Source organism: Cupressus sempervirens, chromosome 7 (assembly GCF_028749045.1).
Source record: "Cupressus sempervirens isolate cs-2001-9-10 chromosome 7, ASM2874904v1, whole genome shotgun sequence".
Lineage (NCBI taxonomy): Eukaryota > Viridiplantae > Streptophyta > Pinopsida > Cupressales > Cupressaceae > Cupressus > Cupressus sempervirens.
In genome coordinates, this window is record NC_143124.1 from 163,763,108 (window position 1) to 163,773,327 (window position 10,220).

General features: G+C 37.6%; 1 non-coding gene across 1 annotated transcript; it reads right to left on the reverse strand.

Moving 5' to 3' along the window:
• Window positions 1-9,671: 9,671 nt before the first annotated feature.
• LOC149546030 (small nucleolar RNA snoR1) lies at window positions 9,672-9,758 on the reverse strand. Its single transcript, XR_016354961.1, has one exon. It is a non-coding gene; the product is annotated as a small nucleolar RNA snoR1 (small nucleolar RNA).
• Between the last annotated feature and the right edge of the window lie 462 nt (window positions 9,759-10,220).

Below are 10,220 nucleotides of genomic sequence, written 5' to 3' on the forward strand. Positions count from 1 at the left end.
TATGAATACTTGCAGTAATTTTCTAAATTTAGTTGTCAATAAATTGCTAAATTTAGCATACTAATGTGCTTTTTTCTATCAGTTCTTAAAATAGAAATTAGTTTATTAAAATGAGTTATTTGTACAGGTTTATAATAATAGTTTTATAATTATTTAAAAATTGGTACTAGTTTTATTATCATTTTTATTAAGTTTATTTATTTATGTCTTATAAAACATAAGTAGTGAGTTGTTTTCCGTATGTTAGAATATAATTTATTATTAAGATTTTTTCTCAATATAAAATTAGATTGAATATGTTTTTTATATTAATTATCGAGAGTTCAAAGAGTAACAAAAAACAAGAGAGATCCAAGGGCAACCAACAAGCCCAAGAGGTCAAACCAGGGAATCAAAAATCACATAATATAAAGAACAAAAGTACAAAAAGAGAGAAGGCTCCCAAAATAGCTAAGTGAGAATATCATCCCAATTTTCTAACCAGATCATCCATCCTTGTGGACCTTCCATCCAGACAACCTTCTTCCTTTCGAGAATTTGAGCATACATGTCAAGTTTCTCATACAGAGGAGTACCATTGTTTTTAATTTCTTTAATCAGGTTATCAACAGCTTTGTCAAACACACTTTTGTCTTCTATGATACTAGCTCATTTAAATCTGTGGTTCATTTCATATACAAACATAGAAGCCTATCCATCCTTAAGAAACCTCAAGAGCTTTTTGCATTCCAAGCTCATAGTGCAGCAAATTTGCAAAGCAATCTTAAAATGGGTGAGTTTTCTATAAAACCCAGTAAGACTTATGTCAATGCCTTGAAATTTGGCTTCATTTCTAAATTTCCAAATGTACCAAAGAATGAGAGATGAAAGAATGTGCCAGAAAAGGTTAGCATCTTTTCTTAATCCTTGTATAAAACCAATAACAATCTCAAAAGTATAAACATGTTTAGTAATATAAATGTCGAACATTAACCAGATTTCTTTAGCAAAATTACAGTCAAAAAATATATATACCTCATAGTTTCAGGGACTCTGCAAATGGAACAAGTATCGAATCCAGTAAGATGATTTCTAACAGGAAGCTTGTCAAGAAGGTGCTGCCATTTAAAACATTTAACTTTAGGGGGAATAGGGGATTTTCATAAAATGTCAAAGTATTTGTGCCACTCAGTAGAACTGAGATTACAATACCAAATCTTGTTAATATGTTTAGTCACGGCAGTGTCAAAGTTAAGAAACTTATAAATATCTTTGGCTTTAACTTTGGTAAGCAGAGACCCATCCCTCCATCTAAAAGATAAATAACAATGGGAGTCCACATGAGTACTCCTAGGCAGATTTAAAGAAAAACAGGCATTCTTTTTTTTTTATCAGTGAAAAACAAACATTCTTAATTAAATTATAAGTTCTGATTTGGGAATTAGAAAGGTTATAGATTTTGGACAGACTATACCAGCTAATGAGAGTATTATGTTCCAGGATGTCCATAATGCATTTAATGCCCTTAGAGTTCCAAGATCTAGCAGAGCATCCTTTAATGAGAGCAAGAGGTTTGTTAGAATTAGTAAGGTTCCACCAGATAGAACACTCTCCATGAATAGTCTACAGGTAGTCAAAGTTGGAATTGTCAATGAAACCTATGACCAACTCCCAAGCCTTCCAAATTGATCTAAAGACCTAGGTCCCTTGAACAGCAACAACAAAGTAGCCAGCCACCAAGTCAGATAAAGGAAGACCTTTCCAAGATTTGGCTTTTTTTGGAACACCACATTGAATATTATTTTTGATAAGAACCTTCCAAGGCTCATTACCCTCAAGAGCCTGGAAGATCCATTTGGAAGCTAGGGAGATTCCTTGTAATCTCAGATCTTTCAATTTGAAACCACCGACTTTTTTATCCAGATGACACCATTTCCATTTCATGATGTGAGCTTTTCTTTTTCCTTTACCATCTGACCAAAGGAAATTACAAATGGCCTTTTGAATTTCAAGGATTTGGTAGTTACTAAACATCCAAGCGAGTGAGTAATATATACTATAAGAAGAGAGGATTTTTTGACACACTTGAACCCTTCCTGTAAGAGAAAGAGTTCTATGATTCTAGCTATTTAATTTATTCATAATCTTATTCTTAACCCACCTCCACATATCCTTGAGAGAGGGAGCAACAAAAAAAGGAATACCAAGGTATACAATCTTGTGAGGTACACCCCAAGAGTAGGAAAACTAATTCAACCAATTAGGAGGAGACTCTTCCCAGCCAAGGATAATAGATTTAGGACTAGAAACACGAGCTCCAAAGGCTTTCCCAAATATCTCAAACTTTTGGTTAAGGCAATGGATATTATGTTGAGAGAGCTCCAAAAAAAAGGGAGGTATCATCGACAAATTGAATGTTTAAAAATTCAAAATGATCAAGAAGGTTAACTCCATGGACTCTAGGAGAGAGGGAATCATCGCAAAGAAGGTTAAAAAGAGCATTAGAAGCTATGACAAACAGGGCAAGAGCAAGGGGGCAACCTTGTCTAATAGAGCGAGAAAGACTAATAGGCTGTGAAAGATTACCATCAACTTCAATAAGAGCAATGGCATTAGCAAGCAGAAATTTAACATAACTACAGAAAATAGGAGGAAAGCTGAAAGCTCTAAGCATTTTAACAATGAAATCCCTCTCAATTCTATCATAAGCTTTTTCAAAATCAACAAGCAACATAGCATTATTATGATTAGAAGTCTTAGCCAATTCCATAGTTTCCCAACTAGTGATTAAGTTTTCCAAAATGTTTCTACGCTTAATGAACCTAGTTTGAGTAAGGCAGATAAATTTGAGAAGAACTTTTTCAAGTCTGGTGGCAAGGACTTTAGCAAGAATCTTGTATGAAACATTCAGAAAAGTGATAGGCCACCAATTCTTGATAAGGGCCTTGTCACCAGACTTGGGTATGAGTTTAATAATAACAGTATTAATAGAGGATCCCAAAGAACCATTCTCAAACACCTCAAAGTAGACATTATAAAGATCATGCGTAATCCAATCAATATTAGCTTTATAAAATTTAGTAGGGAGCTTGTCAGGACCCAGAGCTTTATCATCCTTAAGCTTACATATAGCATCAAGAATTTCCTAAGGGGAGACAATATTTTGAAGCTGGATAAAATCCTCCTCAAAAATTTTATTGGGAATAAGGCTCATACAACGATCCTTGATATCAACAGAAGTGGGGGAGTCCTCAGAAGAAAAGAGATTAGAGTAGAAATTGTAAAAGGCATTGATGATGTCAGGAAGAGATAGAAGTTATATGTCCTCAACAACAACCCTGTCAACTCTTTCCTTCACATGGTTTTGTTTTAGAAAGTTAAAGAAAATTTTAGATCCTTTATCCCCAAATTGTAACCATTGGTTTTTGGATCTAATATAAGCTCCTTTAAATTTATCTTGCTGGTGTTTTCTAAGTTTATTTCTAGCAAGAGAAACTTGCTCTGCCAGAATCGAAGATGAAGGTTGGGCTTGAATATTGGCTTCCAATGACAAAAGATGTTCAATTAAATTGTTTTCAATTCTTCTAAAATCTTTGGCTTTTTTCTACCCGAAAGTTTGAAAGACCTTTTGCCAAGATTCAATATTAGTATTCCATCTAACAATATGTGAAATATTTTTATTAGTCAAATTAAAAGTTCTCACCATTTTGATAGCAATCAAAACATTGGAATCAACAAGCAAGGAGGTATTAAGAATAAACCTCTTAGAATGAGGGGTAGAAAGAGGGATAGCATTTCTAAAGTTGATGGTGGCAAAAATTGGGGAGTGATCGAATAGCATGGTGGGATGGACAGCAATAGCAGGAGAGGAAGCAGAAGAAAAGAATGAGAAAGAATCAAGGTTGGCGTAAAACCTATCGAGCCTAGAATAAACCCAATTGGCACCCTGCTGGAAATTGCACCAAGTGTATTTAAGAATATCTGATGTAGAGCCAGTGAGAGTTGACATGGAAAGAACCCAATGAGATGTAGAGGGCATTATTTCAGTGTCTAGACAAGTAAGGGGCGCACACATTGACACCATCCTAAATGTCCAAGAAGTGCTGAACAAGAAAGGCCATCTTTGATCGAAGACCACTCGTGGGAATACACTAGGTCATGGTAATGTACTGCTTGTAGATGTCAAATCAAATATGGCATTCAATTCTTGTTGAGAGGGAAGAAGGTGAGCAGGGGCATCTATAGAGTATTGAAAGAGAGGGAGTCAATCTATCTCAATCCCAATCAAGCCCAGCGAGGTAGAAGCCTACACATATCAGCAATGGGCTCTGCCAACAAGGTCGAACCCGGCAATGGAAAAAGACTAGGTCAAAGATGACTCTAAGCCTAAAGGGATGAGCCTCAAACTCGGCCAAAATAATGCTATAAGGAGTGGATTGATGACATCTGATGGTGTGTTGAAGTAGAAGGACTTTTAGCCCTCTTAACAGAAGTCTAGTCAATATCAAGAGAGGGCCCCCACACAATAAAACCATACAAAATAATTAGACTGGCCAAGAATTCCATGAGGGACAAGTTGGACATAGTGTCTTGAAAGTGATGTGTGAAGCACTTCCTCTCAAGCATAGTTGGGGATCTGATCCTTTTGTTGGCTTTGGGCATCATGGTGGGTCTCAAGATGAAGTGGGGACCAAAGAACTTAACCTCAAGGTAAGTATATGAGGATGCAATCTCAATCTCATGACCTTGAAAATAGATGTGAAGATGGGAGGTCTTTAGGCTATTGAAGAACATCACCTGAGTCTTTCCCATGTTCATCACTAACTATCTCAAGTCAGAGAAGGAAACCAAATCATCAAGAATTCTTTGGAGGCTCTTCAAAGAAGAAGCCAAAAGAACCACATCATCTACAAAAAGGAGAATGGAGATCAAGACTTGGTGCAAGTAACAACTATCACTGGGAAGTGAAGGATCACAAAGAAAGGCCTCAAGCTCATGGCTATAGGTTTCAAATAAAGTGGGAGAGAGAGGGAAACCTTGCTTCATCCTAATGGTTCTCTAAATTGGATCAAAGACCCCATGAGGAGTCCTAAATCTACCCACCACAGACTCATAAAATCTCATAATGGACGCCAGAAGAGTCATGAAAATCCCAATATCTGTGAGCTGCTGAAAAAGAGCCTCCTTGCGAACAAAGTCAAAAGATTTGTGAAAGTCAACAAAGTAACAATAAACTTTTGTCAAGTGTTGATGAGTTTCCTCAATGATAGACCAAAGAGTCAATATGTTATGTAGTCTCAAAATTAGTCCAAAAGTTGGTATGCCCTTTTGCATAGAAATCCCTCATGTCAAGCTCTCTGGAGAGAATAGTGTTTAACACAGTAGCATAGAGTTTGGAAAAGTGTGCCTAATCATGATGGTCTTGTAGTTGTTGAGGTCAAAATCCAACCCAATCTTGTGAATGGGGTAGATAATGTGTCTCAACTAGGAGTTGGGGGAACCTAAGAAAACCACTCTATTAAAGAGTATGACGAGGGAAGAGCCCAAGATAGTGTAACCAAGCTAGAAGAGTTATGCTAAGAACCCTTCCTCATGTGTCACCCTACTAAAACTCATGGATCTGATAGCCTCATTGACTCCAAAGAATGTGAAGAGATGGAAATGGGTTGAAGTGAGGTGGAGGGAGGGCTCGTCCTAGATGTCATAGAGAGTATAGGTGGGGGAGATTAAGGAATTGAGGTCTAGGGGTAGAGGGTGGGGGGGGGTGACGAGGAAACAACAAGAACCAAAAAAGCTTGGTGAAATGCAAGAGAGAGGCACATAGAGTCCAACACTGGGATACAATGAGCAACCACTTCTTTGAATGAAGAAGGCAGTAGTAAGAGAGATGTAGCTAGGTGAAGGATGAGGAGTCGGTGGTGTAGCTCAAATGAATCAAATGATGGGAATATTTCCACTCATCATCGAGACATTTGTTCATAGGACATGTATTCCTCTGTTTGGAGCTTCTCAAGAAAGTGTTAGTCCTGTGAGGGATGGAGAGGATCGTAGACTCTTGAAGTGTGAATGCTAGGAGGTCAAACATGGAGTAAGTGTCAGTGGACTTAGTGAAAGAGACTTGGGGAAGGAGTCACCTAAGATGGAGGGTGAAGAGCTCATGCTCACACTTTGAGAAGTGAAAGGAGGTATGGGTGGGGGCAACATAATGGGGTGATGGGGAGGAATGGGGGGCAGGCATAGAAATGCAAAGAGGGGGGTTGAGCAAGGCATGGTCAACAAGGAGGAGGCAAGAGATAGAGGAGGAGGCAAGAGATAGTTAAGTGGGTGATGGAAGGGATGGAGGCATGAGAGATAGCATAATCGACTACGTTCACACCACCAAATGCAGGCTAATAGGTGAAGAACTTGGAGCCAAGAAAATGCCCGTTTAGGATCACCAGAACAACATCACAAAATTGAAGGAGATGGCCCCCGTAGCATGTGATAGGCCCCAAACTATCCTCAAAAGAGTGTTAAAGACTAAGATGGAAGGATCCATATAAGAGGTACACAATGAATTAGACCCACATGATATCATGTTGAGGGCTGTGGATATCCTTGGTACGTGCATTAAATTCCCCTAAGATGATGATGTCATCCATGATGAAAAACCTAGAAATGCACTTGTGTAAGTTCGTATAATGGTCCCCATCATCCACATTGTGTACTACATAGGGAAAGGTGTCTGACAAAAAGTAGCAAACAACAATAAAGATGTATCTTAAATGAGGGGCAAAGTGGTCAATATGGACCCACATGAATCTAGCCAAAGAATTAGAGTGAATGACTAAGGTAGAACCAAAAAGGTTGTTGTGGATTAGGTTAGGAACCCCATCAGACCAAAAGGTGTTCTTTCCATCCTAACAATTGAGAAAAGAGAGCCTTTCATTCACCAACTACAATTGAGACTGTCATTTGGTGTTGTCATCCCACCTCGATTCCCACCCAAGAGGAGGACAATCTCAAATAACAACCCCAAGGTTCCTAGTAATAGTCCACTTGTTGTGCCTAGCCTCAACCACTAGGCCTTAAGAATGTTTCAACTCTACCACATGTGATCTAGTGAGGTCCTCGTGAAGAAAGATTTTAGTGGGAAGAGAAAATTGCTTCCTCTTTTCCATAAGAGGTCGCAAGTGGTCAACCAATGTGAGGAACCTAAGAAAATGAATGCCATCATGTCCAATCCAAGCCCTATCAAGTGAAATATATGAAATGCCCAATTGCTCACTCAGAAACGAGTAGCATTTGGGGAGAGGAACAAAGGATGAGGGAGGAAGACCTCGAACACAAAGGTAAAGTTCTTGAGAATGCTAAATAAGCACTTCTAACAACTTCTCCTAGACAACCTTTTCCAAATCAGAGGGAGGTGTAGTGTCGGTGTTGTTAAAAATCTACTGCTTTGTTTCTATCAAGTGGGAGGTTTGCTTGCTAACGAGCTCGATTTGCTTGTCCTTATGGCTACCAAAATCCCCAAACTCCTGAATAATGGAGCTAATATTTGTTTTAATGCATGTTTTTTTAGTGGTGAAAGTTCCAAAGAAATCTTGGATAAATAGAGAATTAGTAACAATGTGTTGTTTCAAGTCAAGTTCCAATGTCTCAGAAAGGGATTGCATAGCATCCCAAAGAGTGTGATTCTCAATCAGAGTTGTACTATCAATCTCAAGTTAGCCAATCACCATTACCAAGGGGAGATACAACATAGCAGGGCCAATAGGAATAAAGAGCTGACACCTAGGGCAAGCTAGGGACAGTCATAGTCACCAGCAATGGTGAAACAATTGTTGAGTAACAAAAGTAGTATTATTCCCATAATACTATTTTAGAAACAAAGGTTATTTAAGACAAAAGAAAGGACTCTTCAGAATTATCTTCAAATTGGTAATTATTTAAACTTCTAGTAGTTTTTGATTTTAGAAATAGATAGGTTAAGTTTCTAGACCTAGGCTACAATGTTGACATCTTGGATCCACATTAATACAACATCCTTTATGATCGAATTGAAGCTTCAAACAACATCGTCTCTTCCTCTATTAAACCTTTACTCTTATTGTATCATAAAGACTGCTTTGGATCCATTCCTCATATTTTAGTATGGTTTTCTACAATGCATCACCTTAATGACAAACTTTTTATGGTGCTCTGCTATAAAAGTTTGGACAGAAATACATTTTAAAGTGCCTTCTTAACAGCTTGAAATTTCAAATTGCTGTAACAATATAAATAAGATAATTATCAGAAATTCACTAATTTTAGCTGCAAATAATTTGCTAAATTACGCTTTCAAAACTATTTATCGGTGTGTGTTTTTACTTAACTCTCAATACTAAATTTGGGAGGATAAACACTCCATAAATAGAACTTGACAAGTGCATTTCGTCACTTCGTCACGCTTATAATGCCAAATAAACAAGAAGCTTGAAAAGTGCTGTCTTGCTCAGTAAATCTGTTACGTCTTGAAAATTCTCGTGACAATACATCCATTACGTGTTCTAAATGAATGTGCTCTAAATGAATGAGCCGATCTTTAAATTTGGTAAGACGTATAAAGAGAAAGAGATGACTTTAGTTGAAGCATAGACAACGCACCTCAACTGTTTGACGAAATGTGCTCTCGTTGACATGCATGGCATGTTGCAGGACTTGCACGAAATGTGTAAATTCGAAAGGATTTATAAACTTTTACTCAAATGTAATCGGCTGGTTTAAATGCAGACTGCAATTTTTGATACCATCCTCTCTGCCTGTGCCAAAATGGGAACTTTGGAACCGGGTATGATATCCACCATTAGAAGGAACTTTGGAACTTTTTCCTGCAACTGCCCTGGTAAACATGTATCCAGGCACGTAAAATGTATGGCAAAATGTCCTGAACTGTTTGACGGGAAACCGCATAGGAAAATGGTCTCATGAAATGCCATGATTGCACAATATACGCAAAAGGGATTTATCAAAAAGGCTTCAGAATCTTTTAATCAAATGCCACATTCCACAACTCTAGAGGACAGAGGGATTTTGTAATATGTATAAAGATCAATGGAAGGGACTTTTTACCAGGTGGTCATCTTTGCAAGTGCTCTCGTAGACATATATGGAATATATGGAAGTATAGACACGGTATGTAAACTGTTTGACAAAAGGTCTCAAAGAAATGGGATTTCAGGAAATGCTGTGGGTTGTAGGGTTAAAAACAAAAAGAAACCATTCTGCGGAAAACTTAAAAGAGCAAAAATATCATAGAAAGCAGGGGAAACTGGAGCTACAAAAAAACCGATTAAAATGAAAAGCTTCTTTTATTGAAAGGAAACAAGTTTCCCATGCTTAAGTTCAACCAGTCTTAAAATTATTTAAGCAGATTTCACTCCAACATGGTTTCAGCGTGGATTAGTATTTACTTTTGTGTTGTTTTGTCTATTTGGCATTGTATAACCATTATAACAATAAAATTGTCCATTATTGGAGATATCAAGCTATTGTCTGGTTATCGAGAAAATGAGATGAGCGTTACTATGCAAAAGACAGAAAAAAAACCCTACCTACACAGATGCCAGACTAACTCATGCTCTGCTCCCTTACCGTCATTTTCTCAGAACATTTCCTCTTCCTGGCAAACAGGGGAAAAAAAATACAAAGATGAAATGATGAACAAAATGGGCTCAGCAATCATGCAAATACGTTCACCGGACAGCCGAAGCCGCCCTCCTACAAGAGGTGTCAGAAATGCATTTATCATCGTTGCCCATTTTAAGAGAACAATACAGCACTATTTATTAAACCCTAATTTCGGTTCAGTTCTTCCCCTCCACGAATACAGACGTTTCAGGGTTTAAGGCAGCAACTATTTCAGGTATATAAAGGAAAAGGAGCTTCTTGCCTTAGCGCTTGGTAATATTCCCAGACCTAACCTTCTATATTAGGTTTGGAATTTAGGCTTGGTAATTCAATATATAATTATTGTGGGGGCGTTTTGGGTATTGATTAATATTCCTACTTAGCCAGGGTGGCTTGGAATTTGCCCTCTAATTTGTTTGTTTTTCTCGCGAGGGCCCACATATTTTTATTTTATTTTTCTTATTAAGTGAAAGTTCCTAGTAGCTTTGCCTATTTAGAACTTCTAACTCATGAGTTGGATTTCAACAATTTTTTAAGTTTACTTTTGTGAGTGAGTTACTTTCAAAGTGTTGCTTAATACCCACTATGTT